General features: G+C 46.4%; 1 long non-coding RNA gene across 4 annotated transcripts; it reads left to right on the top strand.

The window, feature by feature from the left end:
* The first annotated feature begins 16,194 nt into the window (after nucleotides 1-16,194).
* LOC123065051 (uncharacterized) lies at nucleotides 16,195-19,891 on the top strand. 4 transcript variants are annotated; one of them, XR_006430887.1, is made up of 5 exons: nucleotides 16,195-16,671; nucleotides 16,780-16,888; nucleotides 18,369-18,506; nucleotides 18,602-18,797; nucleotides 19,412-19,891. It is a non-coding gene; the product is annotated as an uncharacterized lncRNA (long non-coding RNA). The 4 variants fall into 4 exon arrangements; XR_006430885.1 differs by having other exon boundaries at nucleotides 18,605-18,797; XR_006430886.1 differs by having other exon boundaries at nucleotides 18,643-18,797.
* Nucleotides 19,892-26,802: the final 6,911 nt, after the last annotated feature.

Genomic DNA, 26,802 nt, shown 5'->3' on the forward strand with positions numbered 1-26,802 from the left:
TGCCAAAATATTATCTTATCTTATTATCTCTATCAGATCTTACTTTCGCAAGTTACCATGAAGGGATTGACAACCCCTTTATCGCATTGGTTGCGAGTTTCTTGTTTGTTTGTGTAGGTACGAGGGTCTTTTGAGGAGCCTCCTACTGGATTGATACCTTGGTTCTCAAAAATTGAGGGAAATCCTTACACTACTTTGCTGCATCACCCTTTCCTCTTCAAGGGAAAACCAACGCAGTGCTCAAGAGGTAGCAAGAGTGACCTCAGGATCTCCGGCGAGACGGAGATGGAGATGGAGTGGTGATAGGGGAGAGGGAGATGAGGCGAGGCATGCTATACAACGGTGGTGATAGTGACTACACAGTGCACAAGGTGAGCTGACTTTGGTAACCCGGACACGCCGATTGGACTGGTGTCACCTCGGGCGCAGGGTATTGTCACTTCACAGTGAGGATCGGATGAATAATAGTATTTTGACCATCAAGTGTACCACAGTTTTACTACTACTACTAGTAGGAGTAGTAGGAACATGAGTAGTACTCCCGTGCTAGCATGCCTCTGGGTTCACTTCATCCTCCAGGTATCATCCATATTGCGAGCAGAACCAAATTCTCGTGCATGCGGAAGCACGAAGAAGGATTTTTCATTTTTGAGGATAACCGCATATTCCTTAACTAGAGAATGTTGTGTCTCCCACGCACGCGCCAATATCCATCCGAACCAGCTACGACACATTTTTTTATCCGTTTGCATAGGTCTCACCTGTCAGGAGGGGTGCAGAAATAAAAAGGAATCATAAAATGTCTTGCCACGGTGATTCAAAAGAGTGACCTCAACTAGCTAGTGGCACATGTAGCACTGGAAGGATGGGCACATACAGGGACATGCCCCACTCCTCAGTCTACCCGTGTACCCATTTCGTTTAGTCTACCTAGCCGTCTAATCAACTGCCTGCAGGCCACTTCTCCCATTTACTTCTCCATCGTGAATGGATTTTCCTCGGCTTCTTCACTACTCCTTGATCTTCATTTCCATCCAAACCACACTGCATTCACATTGTTTTAACCTCTTCACATCCTCCTGGAGTAATTCTGAAGCTCCTATAAATAATCATCTTCTTCAGTTAGACTAGCCATCTAATCCTAATTCTCCAAACCATAGCCCTCTGGTCCAGCGGTTCCAAATGGCAAAAGAGATCGAGATGCAGGTTTTTAGTGTCCAACATGTCCTCATCGAAGGCTCATTGAGCATAGTTACCACAGTCACCAACCACCCAAGGGTTGTTCGGAAGTGGATCAACAATGTATACAACTCCCTCCAAAAGGTGGAGATGAATGTCATTGGTCTTGACACAGAGTACACGGAGTGTGCCACTAGGAAGATCCAACGCGTCGTCGTCCTTCAGCTGTGCCTCGAAGATGATGTTTTGGTGTACCACATCATACACGCGCCCTCCATACCAGGTGAGCTTCACGATTTCTGGTCTCGGGACGACATATACTTCTGTGGGGCAGCCATCGCAGGGGACAAACAGAAGTTGGAGCCGCAACCTTGATTTGAAAAGCATCACTGACGTACAAACCAAAATAAAAATTGCTGTAGAAGATTGTGATAAATCGACACCATCCCTATTCGACGTAGGAAATTTTGTGCTCGGAACAAATCTTCAAAAGGGTGACGAGACGCTGACATTAAGGTTGTCTTGATGGGAGAATTATCCCTTGACGTATGAGCGGATAAAATATGCTGCCTCGATGCCCATGTGAGTTTCGAGATAGCTGCAAGGTCTATAGAGCTTGTTGCGAAGCCGTCTCGCACAAAAAATGAGAACTAGAAGAAGAAGAAGAAGAAAAAGAAGACGAATAAGAAGAAGATGCTGCACTAGCAGCAGGGCATTATGGATGGATGAACTATTTCCTCTCTTGTAAAAAAAATTATTTCCTCTCTGTGTATATTGATATAGATAGACTATTTGGATGGTGTGCATGTCTTTGGAACAAGTAGTAGTGTGGGTCCGCTTGACTATAAGGAACTATTTATCCGCCTAGCTTTCTCTACTACTCCTTCAAGTGATTGGTATGCAATGCATGTGTCCGTAGACATGACAGCTTGTCCATGGAAGTTCAACTATGTCGACCATCATGTTTCATCCACTAGCACTTGTGATTCCCACGATGCCGCTCCAACCCGTGGCACCACATCCCCCGACGTGTGCCTCACCCCTCTCGGCCGCACCGCCCCTCTGCCTTTGTGTGCATGACATGTGAGCCAACTAAAATGCGGCGAGCATCAAGTTTCTACCATAGCCACACGCGATTCCCACGACGCCGCTCGAACCCACGACACCACATGTCCCCTGACCTGCGGCTCACCCCTCTCGGCCCCTCTGCCCCTCTGCCTTCGGGAGCATTACATGTGGACCAGCCACCTATCGGGTCCACATGTTATTGACTCAAAGGCAAGTGTCGTAAGGCGCTGAAGCTCAGACCCGAGGGCCCTGAGAGGTGAATGTAACTCCTGCACAAGGCCTTGTGGTGCTACAGCTGCAGGAACTCGTCGCAAACTCGAGATTTGTTTCTTTACTATACATTCACACAATGATTTAATGGACATTGTAATCTCAAGATGTGATGGGGAGCTCTAAATTTGAATTTGAAACTTATAAAATGAAAATATTCGAAACAAATCAACTGGGAGAGAGGGAGTATACCATAGGATATGTCCCTTACGAAACAAGTCACCTGGTTTGTCACCTCGAAGATGCGGTTAGAAAGGAGCACAACGTCTTCGTACTCGTACGACAACAAATCGGCCGCAGACAGCTGTTGGAAATATGCCCTAGAGGCAATAATAAATTAGTTATTATTATATTTCCTTGTTCATGATAATCGTTTATTATCCATGCTATAATTTTATTGATAGGGAACTCAGATACATGTGTGGGTACATAGACAACACCATGTCCCTAGCAAGCCTCTAGTTGATTATCTCGTTGATCAATAGATGGTTACGGTTTCCTGACCATGGACATTGGATGTCGTTGATAACGGGATCACATCATTAGGAGAATGATGTGATGGACAAGACCCAATCCTAAGCCTAGCACAAAGATCGTAGGTCGTATGCTAAAGCTTTTCTAATGTCAAGTATCATTTCCTTAGACCATGAGATTGTGAAACTCCCGGATACCGTAGGAATGCTTTGGGTGTACCAAACGTCACAACGTAACTGGGTGGCTTTAAAGGTGCACTACAGGTATCCCCGAAAGTGTCTGTTGGGTTGGCACGAATCGAGACTGGGATTTGTCACTCCGTGTAAACGGAGAGGTATCTCTGGGCCCACTCGGTAGGACATCATCATAATGTGCACAATGTGACCAAGGGGTTGATCACGGGATGATGTGTTACGGAACGAGTAAAGAGACTTGCCGGTAACGAGATTGAACAAGGTATCGGTATACCGACGATCGAATCTCGGGCAAGTACAATACTGCTAGACAAAGGGAATTGTATACGGGATCAATTGAGTCCTTGACATCATGGTTCATCCGATGAGATCATCGTGGAACATGTGGGAGCCAACATGGGTATCCAGATCCCGCTGTTGGTTATTGGCCGGAGAACGTCTCGGTCATGTCTACATGTCTCCCGAACCCGTAGGGTCTACACACTTAAGGTTCGATGACGCTAGGGTTATAAAGGAAGTTTGTATGTGGTTACCGAATGTTGTTCGGAGTCCCGGATGAGATCCCGGACGTCACGAGGAGTTCCGGAATGGTCCGGAGGTAAAGATTTATATATGGGAAGTCCTGTTTTGGTCACCGGAAAAGTTTCGGGTTTGATCGGTAACGTACCGGGACCACCGGGAGGGTCCTGGGGGTCCACCAAGTGGGGCCACCATCCCCGGAGGGCTGCATGGGCCAAGTGTGGGAGGGGACCAGCCCCAGGTGGGCTGGTGCGCCCCCCCCCACATGGCCCAAGGCGCAGGGAAGTGTGGGAGGGGGGCAAACTCTAGGGCAGATGGGCCCTAAGGCCCACCCCAGGTGCGCCTCCCCTCTTTCCCCTTCTGGCCGCCACCCAGATGGGATCTGGGGGCTGCCGCCACCCCTGGGGAGGGAATCCTAGAGGGGGCGCAGCCCCCTCCCCTCCTCCTATAAATAGTGGGGGGTTTTGGGGCTGCCAGGGACACGAGAACCTCTCCCTCAAGGCGCAGCCCTACCTCTCTCCCTTCTCCTCTCCTGCGGTGCTTGGCGAAGCCCTGCTGAATTACCACGCTCCTCCATCACCACCACGCCGTTGTGCTGCTGCTGGACGGAGTCTTCCTCAACCTCTCCCTCTCTCCTTGCTGGATCAAGGCGTGGGAGACGTCACCGGGCTGTACGTGTGTTAAACGCGGAGGTGCCGTCCGTTCGGCACTAGGATCTCCGGTGATTTGGATCACGACGAGTACGACTCCTTCAACCCCGTTCTCTTGAACGCTTCCACTTAGCGATCTACAAGGGTATGTAGATTCACTCTCCTTCCCCTCGTTGCTGGTTACTCCATAGATAGATCTTGGTGACACGTAGGAAAAATTTGAATTTCTGCTACGTTCCCCAACAGTGGCATCATGAGCTAGGTCTATTGCGTAGATTCTTTGCACGAGTAGAACACAAAGTAGTTGTGGGTGTTGATTTTGTTCAATATGCTTACCGTTACTAGTCCAATCTTGTTTCGACGGTATTGTGGGATAAAGCGGCCCGGACCGACCTTACACGTACTCTTACGTGAGACAGGTTCCACCGACTGACATGCACTTGTTGCATAAGGTGGCTAGCGGGTGCCAGTCTCTCCCACTTTAGTCGGATCGGATTCGATGAAAAGGGTCCTTATGAAGGGTAAATAGCAATTGGCATATCATGTTGTGGCTTTTGCGTAGGTAAGAAACGTTCTTGCTAGAAACCCATAGCAGCCACGTAAAACATGCAAACAACAATTAGAGGACGTCTAGCTTGTTTTTGCAGGGTATGCTACGTGATGTGGTATGGCCAAGAAGAATGTGATGAATGATATGTGATGTATGAGATTGATCATGTTCTTGTAATAGGAATCACGACTTGCATGTTGATGAGTATGACAACCGGCAGGAGCCATAGGAGTTGTCTTAATTTATTGTATGACTTGCGTGTCATTGAACAACGCCATGTAATTACTTTACTTTATTGCTAACTGGTAGCCATAGTAGTAGAAGTAATAGTTGGCGAGACAACTTCATGAAGACACGATGATGGAGATCATGATGATGGAGATCATGGTGTCATGCCGGTGACGATGATGATCATGGAGCCCCGAAGATGGAGATCAAAAGGAGCAAAATGATATTGGCCATATCATGTCACTATTTGTTTGCATGTGATGTTTATCATGTTTATGCATCTTATTTGCTTAGAACGACGGTAGTAAATAAGATGATCCCTCATTAAAATTTCAAGAAAGTGTTCCCCCAAACTGTGCACCATTGCGAAAGTTCGTCGTTTCGAAGCACCACGTGATGATCGGGTGTGATAGATTCTTACGTTCACATACAACGGGTGTAAGCCAGATTTACACACGCGAAACACTTAGGTTGACTTGACGAGCCTAGCATGTACAGACATGGCCTCGGAACACAAGAGACCGAAAGGTCGAGCATGAGTCGTATAGTAGATACGATCAACATGAAGATGTTCACCGATGATGACTAGTCCGTCTCACGTGATGATCGGACACGGCCTAGTTGACTCGGATCATGTAATCACTTAGATGACAAGAGGGATGTCTATCTGAGTGGGAGTTCATAAGATGAACTTAATTATCCTGAACATAGTCAAAATATCTTTGCAAATTATGTCGTAAGCTCGCGCTTTAGTTCCACTATTTAGATATGTTCCTACAGAAAATATAGTTGAAAGTTGACAGTAGCGATTATGCGGACAGTAGAAAGCTTATGTCCTTAATGCACCGCTCAGTGTGCTGAACCCCAAACGTCGTTTGTGGAAGTTGCGAACATCGGAGATACACGTTTTGATAACTACGTGATAGTTCAGTTAAATGGTTTAGAGTTGAGGCACCAAAGACGTTTTCGAAACATCGCGGAACATATGAGATGTTTTCGAGGGCTGAAATTGGGATTTCAGGCTCGTGCCCACGTCAAGAGGTATAAGACCTCCGACAATTTTCTTAGCCTGCAAACTAAGGGAGAAAAGCTCAATCGTTGAGCTTGTGCTTAGATTGTCTGAGTGCGACAATCACTTGAATTGAGTGGGAGTTGATCTTCCAGAGATAGTGATGTTTCTCCAAAGTCATTGCCACCAAGATGCTAGAGCTTCGTGATGAACTATAACATATCAAGGATAGATATGATGATCCTTGAGGTATTCACGATGTTTGACACCGCGAAAGTAGAGATCAAGAAGGAGCATCAATTGTTGATGGTTGGTGCAACCACTAGTTTCAAGAAGGGCAAGGGCAAGAAGGGATACTTCATGAAACGGCAAATCAGCTGCTGCTCCAGTGAAGAAACCCAAGGTTGAACCCAAACCCGAGACTAAGTGCTTCTGTAATAAGGGGAACAACCACTGGAGCAGAATTACCCTAGATACTTGGTAGATGAGAAGGCTGGCAAGGTCGATAGAATTATATTGGATATACATTATGTTAATGTGTACTTTACTAGTACTCCTAGTAGCACCAGGGTATTAAGATACCGGTTCGGTTGCTAAGTGTTAGTAACTCGAAATAAAAGAGCTACGGAATAAACGGAGACTAGCTAAAGGTGAGCTGACGATATGTGTTGGAAGTGTTTCCAAGTTTGATGTGATCAAACATCGCACGCTCCCTCTACCATCAAGATTAGTATTAAACCTGAATAATTGTCATTTGGTGTTTGCGTTGAGCATAGACATGATTGGATTATGTCTATCGCAATACGGTTATTCATTTAAGGAGAATAATGGTTACTCTAATTTTTTGAATAATACCTTCAATGGTCTTGCACCTAAAGAAATGGTTTATTGAATCTCGATCGTAGTGATACACATTTTCATGCCAAAAGATATAAGATAGTAATGATAGTACCACTTACTTGTGGCACTGCCATGTAAGTCATATTGGTATAAAACGCATGAAGAAGCTCCATGTTGATGGATCTTTGGACTCACTCGTTTTTGAAAAGATTGAGACATGTGAACCATGTCCATTGGTATATACGCATAAAGAAACTCCATGCAGATGGACCGTTTGGACTCACTTGATTTTGAATCACTTGAGATATGCAAATCATACCACGTGGGCAAGATGACTTAAAAGCCTCGTTTTCAGTAAGATGGAACGAAATAGCAACTTGTTGGAAGTAACACATTTTGATGTGTGCAGTCCAATGAGTGCTGAGGCACACAGTGGATATCATTATGTTATTACTTCATGGATGATTTGAGTAGATACTGAGTATATTTACTTGATGAAACACAAGTCTGAATTATTGAATGGTTCAAGTAATTTCAGAGTGAAGTTGAAGATCATCGTGACAAGAGGATAAAATGTCCATGATATGATCATAGAGATGAGTATCTGAGTTATGAGTTTGGTATGCAATTGAGACATTGTGGAAATCGTTTCACAACTAATACCGACAGGAACACCATGGTGTGATGGTGTGTCCGAACATCATAGTTGCACCCTATTGGATATGGTGCGTACCATGATGTCTCTTATCGAATTACCACTATCGTTTATGGGTTAGGCATTAGAGACAACCACATTCACTTTAAATAGGGCACCACGTAATTCCGTTGAGACGACACTGTTTGAACTATGGTTTGAGAAACCTAAGTTATCGTTTCTTAAAAGTTTGGGGCTGCGATGCTTATGTGAAAAAGTTTCAGGTTGATAAGCTTGAACCCAAAGCGGATAAAATGCATCTTCATAGGACACCCAAAACAGTTGGGTATACCTCCTAATTCAGATCCGAAAGCAATAGGGATTGTTTCTTGAATCGGGTCCTTTCTCGAGGAAAAGTTTCTCTCGAAAGAATTGAGTGGGAGGATGGTGGAGACTTGATGAGGTTATTGAACCGTCACTTCAACTAGTGTGTAGCAGGGCACAGGAAGTTGTTCCTGTGGCGCCTACACCAATTGAAGTAGAAGCTTATGATATTGATCATGAAACTTCGGATCAAGTCACTAACGTACCTCGTAGGGTGACAAGGATGCGTACTACTTCAGAGTGGTACAACACTCCTGTCTTAGAGGTCATGTTGCTAGACAACAATGAACCTACGAGCTATGGAGAAGCGATGGTGGGCCCAAATTCTGACAAATGGTTAGAAGCCATGAAATCCGAGATAGGATCCATGTATCAAAACAAAGCATGGACTCTGGTGGACTTGCCCAATGATCGGCAAGCCATTGAGATAAATGGATCTTTAAGAAGAAGACGGACGTGGATGGTAATGTCACCATCTATGAAGCTTGACTTGTGGCGAAGAGTTTTTCACAAGTTCAAGGAGTTGACTACGATGAGATTTTCTCATCCGTAGCGATGCTTAAAGTCCGTTGGAATCATGTTAGCATTAGCTGCATTTATGAAATCTGGCAGATGGATGTCAAAACGAGTTTCCTTACCAGTTTTTGTAAGGAAAGGTTGTATGTGATACAATCAGAAAGGTTTTGTCGATCCTAAGGATGCTAAAAGGTATGCTAGCTCTAGCGATCCTTCTAAGGACTGGAGCAAGCATCTCAGAGTTGGAATGTACGCTTTGATGAGATGATCAAAGATTTTGGTTTATACAAAGTTTATGAGAAACTTGTATTTCCAAAGAAGTGAGTGGGAGCACTATAGAGTTTCTGATAAGTATATGTTGTAAACATATTGTTGATCAGAAATGATGTAGAATTTCTAGAAAGCATATAGGGTTATTTGAAAAGTGTTTTTCAATGGAAAACCTGGATTGGGCTACTTGAACAATAAGCATTAAGATCTATAAGATAGATCAAAATGCTTAATAGTACTTTCAAATGAGCACATACCTTGACATGATCTTGAAGGTGTTCAAGATGGATCAGTCAAAGAAGGAGTTCTTGCCTGAGTTGTAAGGTATGAAGTTAAGACTTAAAGCTCGACCATGGCAGAAAAGAGAGAAAGGACGAAGGTCGTCCCCTATGCTTTAGACGTAGGCTCTACAGTATGCTATGCTGTGTATCGCACCTGATGTGTGCCTTGCTACATATCTGGCAAGAGGGTACAAAGGTGATCAAGGAGTGGATCACTAGATAGCGGTCAAAATTATCCTTAGAGGAATAAGGATATGTTTCTCGATTATGGAGGTGATAAAGAGTTCGACGTAAAGGGTTACATCGATGCGAGCTTTAACACCTATCCGAATGACCCTGAGTAGCAAATCGGATACATATAGTGGAGCAACCATTTGGAATAGCTCCAAGTAGAGCGTGGAAGCAACATTTACAATATGACCTAGAGATTTGCGAAGTATATACGGATCTGAATGTTGTAGACCCGTTGACTAAAACCTCTCTCAAGCAAAACATGATCAAACCCAAGAACTCATTGAGTCTTAATCACATGATGATGTGAACTAGTTTAATGACACTAGTAAACTCTTTGGATGTTGGTCACATGGCGATGTGACCTATGAGTGTTAATCACATGGCGATGTGAACTAGATTATTGACTCTAGCGCAAGTGGGAGACTGTTGGAAATATGCCCTAGAGGCAATAATAAATTAGTTATTATTATATTTCCTTGTTCATGATAATCGTTTATTATCCATGCTATAATTGTATTGATAGGAAACTCAGATACATGTGTGGGTACATAGACAACACCATGTCCCTAGCAAGCCTCTAGTTGATTAGCTCGTTGATCAATAGATGGTTACGGTTTCCTGACCATGGACATTGGATGTCGTTGATAACGGGATCACATCATTAGGAGAATGATGTGATGGACAAGACCCAATCCTAAGCCTAGCACAAAGATCGTAGGTCGTATGCTAAAGCTTTTCTAATGTCAAGTATCATTTCCTTAGACCATGAGATTGTGCAACTCCCGGATACCATAGGAATGCTTTGGGTGTACCAAACGTCACAACGTAACTGGGTGGCTTTAAAGGTGCACTACAGGTATCTCCGAAAGTGTCTGTTGGGTTGGCACGAATCGAGACTGGGATTTGTCACTCCGTGTAAACGGAGAGGTATCTCTGGGCCCACTCGGTAGGACATCATCATAATGTGCACAATGTGACCAAGGGGTTGATCACGGGATGATGTGTTACGGAACGAGTAAAGAGACTTGCCGGTAACGAGATTGAACAAGGTATCGGTATACCGACGATCGAATCTCGGGCAAGTACAATACCGCTAGACAAAGGGAATTGTATACGGGATCGATTGAGTCCTTGACATCATGGTTCATCCGATGAGATCATCGTGGAACATGTGGGAGCCAACATGGGTATCCAGATCCCGCTGTTGGTTATTGGCCGGAGAACGTCTCGGTCATGTCTACATGTCTCCCGAACCCGTAGGGTCTACACACTTAAGGTTCGATGATGCTAGGGTTATAAAGGAAGTTTGTATGTGGTTACCGAATGTTGTTCGGAGTCCCGGATGAGATCCCGGACGTCACGAGAAGTTCCGGAATGGTCCGGAGGTAAAGATTTATATATGGGAAGTCCTGTCTTGGTCACCGGAAAAGTTTCGGGTTTTATCGGTAACGTACCGGGACCACCGGAAGGGTCCCGGTGGTCCACCAAGTGGGGCCACCATCCCCGGAGGGCTGCATGGGCCAAGTGTGGGAGGGTACCAGCCCCAGGTGGGCTGGTGCGCCCCCCACAAGGCCCAAGGCGCAGGGAAGTGTGGGAGGGGGGCAAACCCTAGGGCAGATGGGCCCTAAGGCCCACCCCAGGTGCGCCTCCCCTCTTTCCCCTTCTGGCCGCCACCTAGATGGGATCTAGGGGCTGCCGCCACCCCTGGGGAGGGAACCCTAGAGGGGGCGCAGCCCCCTCCCCTCCTCCTATAAATAGTGGGGGTTTTGGGGCTGCCAGGGACACGAGAACCTCTCCCTCAAGGCGCAGCCCTACCTCTCCCCCTTCTCCTCTCCCGCGGTGCTTGGCGAAGCCCTGCTGGATTACCACACTCCTCCATCACCACCATGCCATTGTGCTGCTGCTGGACGGAGTCTTCCTCAACCTCTCCCTCTCTCCTTGCTGGATCAAGGCGTGGGAGACGTCACCGGGCTGTACGTGTGTTGAACGCGGAGGTGCCGTCCATTCGGCACTAGGATCTCCGGTGATTTGGATCACGACGAGTACGACTCCTTCAACCCCGTTCTCTTGAACGCTTCCGCTTAGCGATCTACAAGGGTATGTAGATGCACTCTCCTTCCCCTCGTTGCTAGTTTCTCCATAGATAGATCTTGGTGACACGTAGGAAAATTTTGAATTTCTGCTATGTTCCCCAACAACAGCATCGTCTAGCTTTGACCGCCATGTGCACGGTTCGTGCTATCTTCTTCAATCTCACCGTGGTTCCATCATACCAATTTAGGCGGTGGCCCGTTGCATGGCTGATCCCAATGTTGGACAAAGGTTTTACGAGAATGGTGTCACCGTTGTAATTGTTGTGCAAATTGATGTTGTTACCCTCCCGTACATATGCAAGCCAATCTCCACTCGCACCGAGCCTAACCTGTGAAACAGTGGGGAGGGGAGAATGAGGAAATGGACACAGAAGTAGTCTTTAGAATGCATTTACTATGTGATCAAACTCATCTTACCTGCTCATCGGACAAAACCCGAGTTCCCCTCAATGTCGGCATCTCAAGGGGCGTCAACTTGCAACTATGGCTACACCGCGCTGGAGAGACCCCCAAGGAAACATCCTCGTGCATGGCATGGAACATCAAGATGCATTTGTACGAGTAGTTTATCTTGTGAGAGAAAATGATGAACAAGGGAAGGCCTTATTTGCAAATGTTGAGAGGGGTGTAGGTTTCTTTTTGCAAAATTGCCACAATTTTCTTCCTATCCATCAGATATAAATCGGACGAACTATAAAAAAGCAAAGTTCGTGATGATGGTGTGCCTGCCATCCTGCAATATGGGCCGTCCGATCTATATCTAACGGATAGGAAGGAAACTATGACAATTTACCCGCACTCCTCTCCACATTTGCAGATAAGGCCTTCCTTCGTTCATCCTTTTATCCCTCAAGATCTTGATGTTCCGTGCAACGCACGGGCATCTTGCTAGTATAAGAGGGGTGTGGTTTTTTTTTTTGCAAAATTGCCATAGTTTCCTTCCTATCCGTCAGATATAAATCAGACGACCTATACTGCAGGATGGCAGACACGCTATCATCAACAACTCTATTTCTTTATAAGAGTGCAGTAGAGATAGAGATAGAGACTACTACTACCAATGTGCTGGCCCGTGCGTTGCAATGGATCCAAAGTAGTAGAATAATACTTGTTCATGGGCTTGAAATATAAACACTCTAGTTTTGATATACATATATCAGTAAAAGTAAATCATGCTTCACTCAAAATGTTGGAGCTGTTTTTTTTAACATTTTGTAGCATGGCACGGCATCCGGTACACCTAATCGTCTCGAAAAAACTGAGTTTGGGTTGGTGGCAGACCCTGCGGCAAGATGCCCGTGTGGGCTTCTTCTATAACTAGCAAGATGCCCGTGCATTCCAGGGAACATCAAGATGCATTTTTTTACAAAACACCTGTTGTGATTGACCCTTGCAGGAGTAATCCCATGTGTAAAAATTAATGATATCTCGAGAATTTTATCGGAAAAATGGTATCTTTGGAACAAGATTTCTCTACTACTGCTCGTTGCAGTGACCGGTATGCAATGCATGTGTCAGCAGACATGACAGCTTGTCCATGGAAGTTGAACCACGACGACCATCACGTTTCTTGTTTCTACCACTGCCACACCCACACACGATTCCCACGATGCCGCTCCAACCCACGGCACAACATCCACCGACGTGTACCTCATCCCTCTCGGCGCCACCACTCCTCTGCCTTTGTGTGCATGAGATGCGGGCCAGCTGAACTGCGGTGACCATCAACTATCTACCACAGCCACACCCGATTGGACGCGGTTTGCCTGCTCCAATCCATACTCCCGCACCATCAAATTTTCATCCAGCGGCTGTGACACATTTCGTCCCGGGAATCAATCCTCAACCGGAGTACTTCTGTACTACAGGTAGTCCCCGCCGGTGTGGCCATCTACGCCTCGTAACGCCTCGACGCCCAGCTGTGGCACCCTCGCCACGGCCACGCCACCACCGGCCGGTTCATCTCGAACAAGTGAGTCGCGAACCACGCCACCACCATGAGAATGACATGTGGGCCAGCCGCATTTAAGGTCCGCATGTCATTGACTCATAGGCTAGTGCACTAAGCCACTGAAGCTCAGTCTCGTGGGCCCCGAGAGGGAAATGTAACACCTGCGGCAGGCCTTGTGGTGCTCCCGCAGTACGAGCTCGTGCCAAACTCGCATGAGATTTGGTAACCAACTAGTACGCTACATGTGCATAGCACGCATGAGATTTGGTAACCAAATCTCTACTCTCTATATCTATATCTATATCTATATCTATATTTGTACTCTTATAAAAAACAGAGTTGGTGATGATGGTGTGCCTGCCATCCTGCAATATAGGCCGTCCAATTTATATCTGGCGAATAGGAAAGAAACTACGGCAATTCTGCAAAAAGATGCCCACACCCCTCTCCACATTTGCAAATAAGGCCTTCTCTTGTTCATCCTTTTCTCCCACAACATAAACTACTCATACAAATGCATCTTAATTTTCCGTGCAACGCATGGGCATCTTGCTATTTATGAATAAATAACACTATCAACGAGCCCCATCAGACACCAAATTTCTTGGCTTCCGTGCTCAGCTAGATCTTCCCCTCGTTTCTGTTTTCCAACCCGGCGGCGGGCAGGGTGCAGTTTGCGAATAGTCGGTTTGCTCAATGGTGGTCCCACATGAAAGTGAAAATGCTAGGCAACATGCCTTCCCTAGCTATGTGGCACACCAGAGGGGCCATGGAGTACTCCCGATTCCCGAGCGTGTGGGGGTGGGACGCGAATGCGGCAGGCCTTTTCCTTTTACTGGCAACGTGCCCGTGCATTGCGACGGATCCAAAGTAGTAGAATAGTAGTACTTGTTCACAAATTTGCAAGAAATCACTCTTGTTTTGATATACTCCTAATATATTACTTTTCACTCAAAGTATATTTCTTAGGCTGTTTTGATGAGGCGAGGGAGGGATGTGGTTGCTTTCAAGATAATAAGGGGTTTTCTACAAATTGGAGCAGAGAAGTGGGCTATTGTTGCAAAAATGCCACAACTTACCTCACAGCCGTTAGATGCAGATCTAATGGTCAGAAACGATGGATGGCAGACACACCATCATCACCAACTGAGTCTTTTATAGGAGTAGGAGTAGAGAAAAATGTATAAATTGTAACATTTGGTTCTGCTCCTTGGCACGATCGATAGATAGAAATAACGATTGGAAACGCTAGGGCGGGGCTATTTCCGCTAGATAAACAGGGTACGTAGTAGCTAGGTTGGCGCATTGTCGGTTTGGTCACATGCGGTCCGACATGTTCTAGTGTTTCTAGCAAGATGCTCGTGCATTGCACGATGTTGATGGAAAAGGTAAGCACAACTTATAAATTGATGGATGGAGTACTAGTTATAGTGATGCATATAATTAAGCAAAGCGATCGCACAGGTCGGTCTTGACTGGAATGAGAATGCAATAGCACAAGAACAATTATGGCCACGATAATGCGATTGCAGTGGTGGTTACAAGAGGCAAGAAGAAAGATGCATCCATCAATGTACGACCTCCTCCTCCTCAACTTAGTGCGCCGGGCCACCGACCGGCGGCTAAGGAGCGGTGGCTTTTATGGCGAGGCCAAGGTGCTTCTCAGCAAAGGCATCCAAGGCTTCTAGCCGGTTGAGGAAGGCCAACGTCGTAGCATCCTTAATGGCCTTGTAGATACCTATGTACACGATTTGCTCGTACATGCGGATGTGTCGGTCGATGAATTCTTGCAGGGCGAGGCGCCTCGTGGCGAGCGCGACCTCCAGGTGGACATTGTTCGTGGTGTCAGCGGGCAGTCGCAGGGCCACTAGTGCTTGAATGAGGTTCCGGCCATGGAGGCCGATAAGGGTGGCAGGCGATGTCGTCCCCGAGCTTCTTGAGAACGGTGAACTTTTTGGTGGTGGAAACGATCATCTGGTCCAACTGAGAGTCATAGTTGGCATCAATGGCGGCCATCCACTAGTCGGTCGCGAACATCATCTGAGATGATCCTCGGCGCCATGTCGCAGGCCGACGTCGTGGACCATCTGGCACAGCTGCTTGCCGCTCACACGTATCGCCGCCATGGGTCTGGAATGAGAACTTCGGCGCTTAGTGTAGGTGCTTAAGCAAATTCTTAGGTGCGTACGATGTGGTAGATGAATTGGAATGGAGGGGCTCCTTTATATGAGTGCAAACTGCATTGCATTCACATCGTGCAGCCTCTTTTCCCGGTCCTCCGCCCATTACTTCCCTCATGCATGCACGATGCTAATTGAAGGAGGATGCATCATTGGCCGTTCAACATTTCGAGAACCGCTACCCCTCCCTCGTCTGCATTAAAGCCGTATCGGGAACTGCACCACCTGCTGTCAAATCGAATAGTACTGCACCGCCCGCTGCACGCCCGGCTGAACATGCCTGATCGCCTCCATCAAACCCCTCCGTTAAACCCGCATGCAAGCCGAGAAACCTACTCCCACTACTAGGAAAAACCTTATACACAGAAGTTTATCAGTAGCGCGGTTTAAAAATGGGCGCTACTGCTAATTAGTAGTAGCGAGGGGTATAAAAACCGCGCTACTACTAAGTTGATAGTAGTAACGAGGGGTATAAACCCGCGCTGCTACTAAATGGTGTCCAACAATGCCCCCGGGATATGCCATAGTAGTAGCGAGGGGTATAAAACCGGCGCTATTACTAAGTAAGTAGTAGTAGCGCAGGTAAGACCCCACGCTACTACTACACGTGTCCACCCCGGCCCGATCCCTTCCCACCAACCGTCCCACACCACCCCCCGTCTATCTCAGAAAAAAAACACGCAGCCCGATCCAGATCCCCAACCTCCTCTCCTCTCCCAACGCACTCGCCGTCGGCCTCCCTTCCACCTCCTCTCCTCCGTCCGCCCGCCGTCCCCACCAAGCACCACCCGTCCGCTACCGCCACCACCTCCCTCTCCCTCTCCACCTGCGCGTGTCGCCTCCCCCAGCGCCCCGCCCCCCTCGTCGTCTCCTCTGGCGGACGGGGTCGGCCCCGCGGCGACGACGCGAGGCGATGTGTACCTGGGGTGGCAGCTCATGGCCGCGGCCGCGGCGGGCGCCCCCGCGCGCGCTAGAGGAGACCAAGCAGCGGCAGAGCAGGGAGCTCGCCTCTCCCTGGAAGCCGCCATGGAGCGCCTCTGCAGCTCTCCCGAAACCCTTGACGCCGTTTTCCGCGCCCAAGCAGCGCCAGAGGAGGGAGCGAGCGCCGCTGTAGCTCTCCCGAAACCCTAGCCGCAGGTCAGGTCAGGTCAGGCCCCCTCCCCTCCCCTCCCCTCCCCTTGCATTGTTCCTCTTCCTCCATCTGCTTTCCTTCCTCCCCACATCTGATCTGATCTGATTCCTTGGATTTGTGCAGGCCGGCTTCGATCTGGTCACCCTGGCGAAGAAGACGCCCTCCGGCGTCGCCTGCTGCTACGGCTGCGGAGGGGTCCCCCGGCCACGTCGAGCCGGCCACCTATGACCTGGTAAGCAGGCACATCCACGGGCTCAGCTCGCTGCCATTTTTAGTGTGTTCATCGGCTGTACTGAGAAAAATATGATAGAATGTTGGATTGAATCACATAAAAGATATCTTTGTACAATGATGCCAGCACAACGGGAGTCATCCAGCCTTTTAACACTGAATATAGGGTCAGTTGATGCCAAAGTGATTAAACAGTTAGAATACAGTTAGTGAAAAACACACTAATTTGATTTGCATTACACAACCTTAATATTTTAATTCAGAAGTAAAAGTCAGTTTCAATTACAGGAAGTATCACACAAGGACGTGCATCATTGTCCACGACACCATACATCTGAAAATAAGCAATAGGTCAGTAAAAGAATACAAAGCTGAAGTCTAGTCAATTACAGACAAAACAAGAAGCAAATCTAATTTTAACACTGTTGGTACAGGGAGAGAGAGAAAGAGATGTTTTCTATGGATCAAGAGCTGCTTAGAGTACCCATGTAGCAATTTCCTTCCCAAGAGCTTCTTAGAGTACCCATGTAGCAATTTCCTTCCCAATGGTACTCACGAAGCCTACTGCCTTTTTTTAAGAAAAACAAGAAAGCACGATGCATAGATCAGATTATCAAGGGAACAATAATCCCTTTGCCAATATATGCTTCCAATGGATAGATGGATACGATACTACTAATCAAAAACAGAATGAGAGAGCACATTGGTTTGATATGACAAAATCAGTCCTGGATATGGTCATGGAACTATGTTTTGACTATAGCAGGGAAATTAGTAGGCACTCCTGTTTGTACGGGACATAGAGTTTCAGTATTTTTTACAAAAAAATATCATGGACACTAAAGCAAGTATTGAAGATGCTTTTCTGAAATTCATCTACATAAACTTCAGACCTGTAGATGGGAGTTAACTCTCTTCCTATTTTTCCGCATGTAGATTAATGTAGTTTAACCAAATTAGTTAGGGATGATAGCCCATTCATGAGCAATATTGCGAGATGTTGGTTGCCTTTTAGAGAAAATCTGGATCGTGGGGTGACTCTAGCTGTAAACTGAACTTTTGGTTCAGTTAAAAACCAAACTGTCAAATCTGGACAGAACTGAAGCTCTGATCTGCTCTGTTACAACTGAAGCAAAATACAGTACTGTAGTTAGTGAAAACATCTCAGTCAAGTGTGTTTGCTGTGCTGCTAGATTGAAAGAACTTAAGCCGCACTATAGAGTAGATAGTTCCTGCTACTATCTTGAGCTTCAAGCTGATTCTTAAGCGAATTAATAAGTTGAAACATCCTCGCGCCGATCTGTTCACAACTGAAATGAATTACAGTTAGTTAGTTAGCTAGAACGTCTCAGTCAACTGCGTCTATTGTGCTGGTAAAAGAACCTAATTTGTAGGATACATCCTGCAGATTGGAACAAGTATGTGTTTGTTGTGCATCTGGCGTGCCAATTAACCTTCTTACTTCGTTCTTGTTCTCGCAGAGGCGTACGATTCGCTAGATCTGAACGGGAACATCACCATAAAATGGGATATTATGTCGTGGACTCCTGATGGTTATGTTGTGAGTCTATGAATTAGGCCAGCATTGGTTTTTACTGAGGTTTTGATGACCTCAACAAGTAAGTAGCATGGCTAGTGATTGGCTACATACAAACTCAGCTACAAGCAGTATATATACATATAGTGGACTACTGGACTCAAGTGCAGTGATCAGCAGATTGTGGATAATAATCTGGTCACCCTTTGGTGGACCAGGCGGAGAGCTTCGCGGAGGAGGACCCACTGGAGCCGGCACTTCACGGTTTTGAGATCTTTGCTTTCCCATGCAACCAGTTTGGTGCGCAGGAACTTGGCATTGATAAGGAAATTGTTCAGATTGCCTGCATGCTAAGTATCTGACTTCTGACAAGGTAAGTGTGTGCCTGATACTTCCTCCTTTTTTGGTGTCTCTGTTTCAAGCCGAAAGAAATGATTTCTTTAGTGTAAAATATACACTATGACTGCTTCCATAACAGTTAACTATATTTAACTGAGGAAAACCGATCCAGCATGTCTTATCTATTCATTGCTACTTTGTATGTGCCTTATGATATGTCCTCGTATATGTCTGGACTGAAATATGAGTGTCTTGGTCCTTCTTATATTATTTTTTATGATCTCAGTCAGCCTCTTTCGCACCCATTGTGTCGAGGACCAATGCCAGTATGTTGATTTTGATGTCATTTGATTTGTGAGTAAATAGAAGTTAACCTGATTGTGTGGTTGCTTGATTTGCCTGATTCTGTGTTTCTTTTCGGCTTTATGTTTTTCTATGCACTTTTCAAATCTATATGCGTTCTTATATAACTATTCTCTGCACTTTTCACTACTAGAAAATAGCTTATAGCTTCAATTGTGCATTACGGCTTAAATAAGAATCTCTGGATAAAAATGTTGGACAGTGGCATCTATATGTACCGCATTTTTTTCGTGCCATTCTTCTGAAGAATCTGAAGTTTCTGAACCTTTGTTTGTAATGCTGCAGGGTTCTGGTAGCGACGATGACGGTCGTCGAGAGGTTCATGGACTGGACGGTGTCGTGGCAGCCGATGTACAGAGAAGCGAAGCTGCTGCTCATTCTCTACCTCCGTCCGCTGGTGGCGAGGCACAAGGACGACATCGACCAGTCCAGTTTGAGCTGAGGGCCAGAACGAGGGACGTGACCACGTCACAACTCAAGGCAGCGGCTGCCGTCAGTCAGGTGTGGCTCTTCGAGGCTATCCAATGTGTTTCGTCGCCGCTGCAGGCCGCGAGATCAGGCCGGGCAGGCGCAGGCGCCGCACATTGACGACTGGTCCAATTTTCGGATCGGGCCCTAACAACTTACATAGGTAGTTGCTTATGTAACTCTGCGATATAATGGAATTATACATGAGTTGCTGCTACAAGAAGAAACGTAGTTGCTTATGTAACTGTCCGATAGAATGAAATTATACATGAGTTGCTGCTACAATGAGGAACTGGAGAAGACACGACAACTGTGTGATAGAATGAATTTGGTTGATTTTTTTAATTCCTAATAAGTTAGGAGTGGCGTGGGGATAAAATGGCGCGCTACTAGTATTTAGGATACTAGTAGTGTTGGGATTATAGACACGCTACTACTATTTCATTAGTAGTAGCGCGGTTCATAATAGTAGTAGCGCGGATTGAACCCTCGCTGCTACTAACAAAGTTAGTAGTAGCGCGGGTTCGACCCACGCTACTACTAACTTTTAGCTGTAGCGTGATACTAGTAGCGCGTGTACCCGCGCTACTAGTAGCCATTTTACCCGCGCTTCTAGTATCCTTTTCCCTAGTAGTGTCCGGCCACACGTACGTTGAAGAGCGGGCCGGAATTAAACGCAACACCGGACGAGCTCCTCCCGCCCGCCCTTAGTTTAAACGAGGCGAGACAGACAGCGGGCAAGAATCGCACCCCTCCGTCGCTCCCCCATCTCATCCTTCCCCATTTTCTCCACTCTTCCGATGGCTTTCGAGGAGCCGTTCTTCGGCATACTACCTGGCTGGGTGGCCCGCCGAGCCCTGCGGATACGGGGAGGCCGCTCGGTGCTTCATCAACCTCGCTTGGCCTGACGGAGCCAGTTGCCGCCCCAATCCGACGCGTGGTTCAGCAACTCGCCGCTCCAGCTCAGCTCGATGAGGAGTGGTGAGTTGCTCCACGCCGGCACGACGACAAGCACGCCGATACGGGCATCATCGCTACCGCGTCTTACCATGCCGCTAGTATCTGCGGTGGCCGTGCCTCCCGTGTCTGTGGGCGCGCCTCCCGTGCTTGCGGCCGTGCATCCCGTGCCTGCATCAACGCCGTGCAGGCAGAGATAGAATCCGGGTGTGTGGAGAGTGCCGAGTCGGTGGCCAGCTTCTCCATGTCCGCCGCCATCATCGAGAAGAAGTAGAACACGGGAGGCCGCCGCCACTTGGGTCCCATGAAGGCCACCGCCGAGGCGACGACTGCGCATTCAGGTGGTTTCTTTGCTGCTTCATCTCTTCCGAGGACCTTCGTCGACCCCGCAAGTGTCTGCTGGACATGAGGAAGGCAATGGGATCCACAGGAAGCCATTTAGATTAGGTATTCCCTCTCCGGCTGGCGGGAAATATTTGTTCTAAGAATGGATAAATTGGATGTGTCTATAACTAAAATAAGTCTAGATACATCCATCTCTAGGACAAGTGTTTCCGGACGGAGGGAGTATTAATTATACCGAGAGCCGATTTAGCACCGCTTAGTTCAACTAAACGTAATGAAATCCATGATGTTTATATGAAGATCCGGCTGTTTTATACGAAATCCTGCATGCTTATATGAAAACAGACCGTGTTTGCACCAATTTCATCTGGTTGGTTAGAGTTGTGAAAATGTATGCCGCTGGCGTTTGATGTCGTCCTCCGTGGAAGGAAGCGGGAGGAAATTTGTCGGCTGCCGTTGGAGATGCTCTTATGCTGGAAATAATAGTCACATCCAATTCATTTTAGTTAATTGCATGTACGATTATCCCTCTATAAAAAGTTAATTGCATGTCCAGTGTACACATGACTTGTAGGGTGGCTACAACTTCATACAGAAAGTTAAAAAGAAACAAGTCCATTCTTAATCTTGTATTCTAAGTACTCTGTGGGTTCCATTGACAGTACAATATCGAAAGAAGTATATATTAAATAAGTAATATGTAATATAAAAATCTAAAGTTAAAGATAGAATTCGAACTCAGGTCATCGCGTTGCGAGCATCCGGCGCTAACCAGTCCAACACATTTTTGTTGTAGACCATGCTGGAGATATATCTCCATGTCTACTCTTATACTCCATTCGTTCCTAAATATTTGTCTTTTTCAGATTTCAAATGGACTACCACATACGGATGTGTATGTAGACATATTTTAGAGTGTAGATTCACTCATTTTGCACCGTATGTAGTCACTTGTTGAAATCTCTAGAAAGACAAATATTTAGGAACGGAGGAGGTAGAAAGCAGAGTTGGTGATGATGGTGTGCGTGCCACCCTACAATATAGGCCGTCAGATTTATATCTAACGGATAGGAAGGAAACTATGGCAATTTTGCAAAAAGATACACACACCCCTCTCCACGTTTGCAAATAAGGCCTTCCCTCGTTCATCCTTTTCTCTACTCTTACTAGCAATGTTCCTGTGCATTGCAACGGATCCAAAATAGAATAATACATGTTCACAAACTTGAAAGAAAAACACTCTAGTTTGGTGTATATATCACTAAAAATATACTCGTATTAGGTTTCACTCAAAATATATTCCTTGTTGCTGTTTTTATGAGGTGGGGGAGGGATGTGGTTGGTTTCAAGATACTAAGGGGTTTCCACAAATTGGAGCAGAGAAGTGGGGTATTGTTGCAGAAATGCCACGACTTACATCATAGTCGTTAGATGCAGATCTGATGGTCAGAAATGATGGATGGCAGACACACCATCATCACCAACTGAGTGTTTTATAGGAGTAGAGATAAAGAAATAGTGTTGGTGATGATGGTGTGCCTGCCATACTGCAATATAGGCCATCCGATTTATATCTGACAGATAGGAAGGAAACTATGGCAATTTTGCAAAAGGATACCCACACCCCTCTCCACATTTGCAAATTAGGCCTTCCCTCGTTCATCCATTTCTCTCACAAGATAAACTACTCATATAAATGCATCTTGATGTTCCATGCAACGCATGGGCATCTTGCTAGTATCTCATGAGATAAACTACTCATACAAATGCATCTCGATGTTCCGTGCAACGCACGGGCATCTAGCCAGTTTCTTTTAAAATAGTTACTGCGATAATTGGGTTGAAGTGATATATTATATGTCTGCCCCGAATGATTTCAGATTCACTAGTAGTAACAAAGAAAAGGCTGTCTTGTTAATTAACAGAAAACAGGGTGAACACTATCACATGAGGCTGGTGAAAACAAGCCACATTGGGTTCAGCGTCATCATCACTACAGTTGTGCGCCTGCGAGAAGTCTACATATCGAGGGGGCTATGGAGAAAAAGAAGTATCGAGTATGTCTGAGTGAGGCACAAAGAGACAATGTTTGAGAGAGAAACCAATTGACAGATTAAGATCAGATTGAGTTGTCACCCTTCTGCTGTCATTGTTGGGGTTGGGAGGGGGTGGGGAAGGGTAGGAAGAGAAAGACATATCGAGAGTGTGCGCGGTAGGCACAGAGGCACAACTAGCAAGTGTATGTGTGTGTGTGTGTGTATCTATGTGTATTTGAAAGAGGAGTAGATAGATTACTATCAAGATCGAGGTGCCACCCTACTCCTTCGGTGTCGGGTAGTGTGTGTGTGTGTGTGTGTGTTTGAGAGAGAAGCCAGTCGATAGATTAGTATCAAGATTGAGGTGTCACCCTACTCCTTCGGTGTCGGGAAGTGTGTGTGTGTGGGTGGGTGGGGGGCAATGACACTTACATATCTCTACACTTATAAAAAACACAGTTGGTGATGATGGTGTTCTTGCCATCCTGCGATATAGGCCATCCGATTTATATCTGACAGATAGGAAGGAAACTATGGCAATTTTGCAAAAAGATACCCACACCCCTCTCCACATTTGCAAATAAGGCATTCCCTCGTTCATCTTTTTCTTCCACAAGATAAACTACTCATACAAATGCATCTTGATGTTCCGTGCAACGCATGGGTATCTTGCTAGTAGGGAGAAGGAGTTTGTGTGACCTATATCTATATTAAGGGATAGGTAGATTGGATGTGTGCGAGGCATACTTAAAGCATCACACAGATAAACAAACGGTGTGCATGCAAGTGCCGGAAAAATGAAGTGATAAACAATGTCTACATGTGTGTGTGTGTATGTGTGTGTGTGTGTGTGTGAGAGAGAGAGAGAGCGAAATCTCAAAACAAAAGGTGCTCTGCTGGAATCACATTGTATGTATTCATATGGTTCCGGAACTGAGTTAACCTTAGGCATATGTGTGAGAGACATAATTATCCTTTGAGACATTAGTGGCTGTGGGTGGGCAGAATTAAAGGGGTGGGCATGTTCGATAGAGAGAGCGTGTGTGTTTCTGTGTGAGAGACTTGTAGGACGGGGTAGAAAGATGAATTCTAACCTTGATGGAGGGAGAGAAATACACGAAGTGTGCGTGCGTGATTCCAATGCCCACGGGGAAATGAGATATGTATGCGTGTGAGAGAGATTTCACAATTCATTCACGTATCACTATCTAGCGATCTTGGACGTGCATCGCTTGAACATAAATCAATATCTACTTCGTATCGTGGCCAAAGGTACAATATCGATTCAACGCTATAAAGATTGGACACTCACATATCACATTTTTTTCTATCTAAATAAACCTTTTCAATTGTGCATGCCAAAGTTACAGTGATGTTTCTTCAAACAACCAATGTAGCTATCATGTACATGCACCATTGTTATTCTTGCATTCAAATTCATTAGTCTTGGATGATTTAAGGTTCTATTATGAAGTAATATATGTAATATTCATATATGAATTCAACGGGTATGCAATTTATGAAATGGAGGCTATGTAATCATATGAGGTAACACTTTTAAGTAGGGGACTACAATATCCATTTCTTTTGTTGGACTACAATATCCATTTCTTTTTGTGCGCCTCTACACTAACACGTCAATGCATTATGTTTAAAGTAAATAACCAATGGCACTAAATTACCTATTTACACGAGAAATACATAGGCTGAGCGTTTGATCCCTTTTTTTGTGAACGCGCCTCTACACCCGTACGATTGGCCGCGCCCGTGTGAACGTCCAAGTTATCGGCGCATCATCCTGAGTTATTGTATTTTTTTGGGGTGGACTTCACACCAGTTATTAACTGCTGACGCGTGCCCCGTGTACACAGTCTCGCATGACCTTCCCGCTAGCACGTTCCAAAGTTAGTTGAAACTCGATTCGAACGATCCCGCGGGTGGCAAAATCTCCCGCCTCCTTCTAAAATTTCCGCCACCTAGTCTTTAGCATGCGAAATTCCCCTTTTGTCCTTGGTGCATGGAGAACAACCGTAACAATAACGCCCTCATCTACATAATAGGTTGGGGCTGCTTTGGTAACTTCCGGTTCCCCCCACCACAGGCACCCCCATTTCCTCTCCCCTCCCGCAAAAATGACTAACTCCACAGTGTCGGTGTCAAAACCGGCGGATCTCGAGTAGGGGGTCCCGAACTGTGCGTCTAAGGTTGATGGTAACAGGAGGCGGGGGACATGATGTTTACCCAGGTTCGGGCCCTCTCTATGGAGGTAATACCGTAGTTCCTGCTGGATTGATCTTGATGAATATGAATATTACAAGAGTTGATCTACCACGAGATCGTAATGGCTAAAACCCTAGAAGTCTAGCCTGTATGATTATCATTGCCTCTATGGACTAGGCCCTCCGGTTTATATAGACACCGGAGGGGACTAGGGTTGTACAAAGTCGGTTACAGAGAAAGGAATCTTCATATCCGGGCGCCAAGCTTGCCTTCCACGCCACGGAGAGTCCCATCCGGACACGAGAAGAAGTCTTCTGTCTTGTATCTTCATAGCCCATCAGTCCGGCCCACGTCACATAGGCCGGACGGCCGAGGACCCCTCAATCCAGGACTCCCTCAGTAGCCCCTGAACCAGGCTTCAATGATGAGGTGTCCGGCGCGCGAATTGTCTTCGGCATTGCAAGGCGGGTTCCTTCTCCGAATACTCCAAAATAGTCTTTGAACACAAGAATCGTGTCCGTCTCTGCAAAACAAATTCCACACACAACCGCAGAGAGTATAACATTTCACGAGTCCAATCCGCTGACACTTTTTGTAGCGTGACATCACGTTGCCGCCCGGCCATTATTTCAAACCATTTTTAGCCTGCCGCTCCATATTTCGAGATGCGGTTTCATTTGGCACGTCTTGTCAAAGCAGAGATTGTGTCCCCTTATTGCGGGATTCTCATCAATACGGGCATGGGTAATCCCACCGTGTCGTATGCACAACCTTCGGAATAGGCGAGTTTTTAAGGCGAGTGGGGAGGCGCTTGATATTCATTGCCTTTATAAAGAGATAAGGATTCACCCCTTTCACCCACGCCTTCTCTCTTTCTGCCCCCCCATTCTCGAGCTCCAACACCCAAGTTCTCATCTTTTCCGCCCCAAGAAAGCACTCCAACCATGTCCGGATCCAGAGCACAGGGCAAGTGGATGGTCTCCTCCGTCAAGGAGAAGAACATTATGAAGCTCCGGAAGGAGGGGTATTTAGTCAAAGAAATCCCCACTGGCTCCCAGCCCAGGGGCAGATCATCCCCACTCCGGAGCCCCATGAGAGGGTGGTGTTCATCCCCCACTTCGTTCGCGGGCTGGAATTTCCTCTAAACCCATTCGTCTGCAGACTCATGTTTTACCACGGGCTAGATTTCCATGATCTAGCCCCAAATTCTTTCCTCAACATCTCAGCATTCATTGTCGTGTGCGAGGCTTTTCTCTGCATCCCACCCCACTTCGGATTGTGGTTAAAGATCTTCAATGTGAAGCCAAAGGTGTTGGCTGGCCAACACGCAGAGTGCGGAGGCGCCATGGTGAGCAAGATGCCTAATGTTACATGGCCCAAAGGCTCCTTCGTGGAGACCATCAAAGGGTGGCAGCAATCGTGGTTCTATATCACAGAACCCTACGACGCCACCTGGGCCGCGGCTCCCAAATTCAAGTCCGGAGCCCCAATGCGGCTCACCTCCTAGCTGGAGAAGGGCTTGAATTGGACTGCGTCGGACGAGCTGGCAGCACTACAGACGCGCATCCAGAGCATGGTGGACAAGAACATAAAGCTTGTCAACGTGATCTAGGTGATGCTAGTTCGTCGGATCCTTCCATGCCAAAGCCA

This window comes from Triticum aestivum, chromosome 3B (genome assembly GCF_018294505.1).
Source record: "Triticum aestivum cultivar Chinese Spring chromosome 3B, IWGSC CS RefSeq v2.1, whole genome shotgun sequence".
Taxonomy (NCBI): Eukaryota; Viridiplantae; Streptophyta; class Magnoliopsida; order Poales; family Poaceae; genus Triticum; species Triticum aestivum.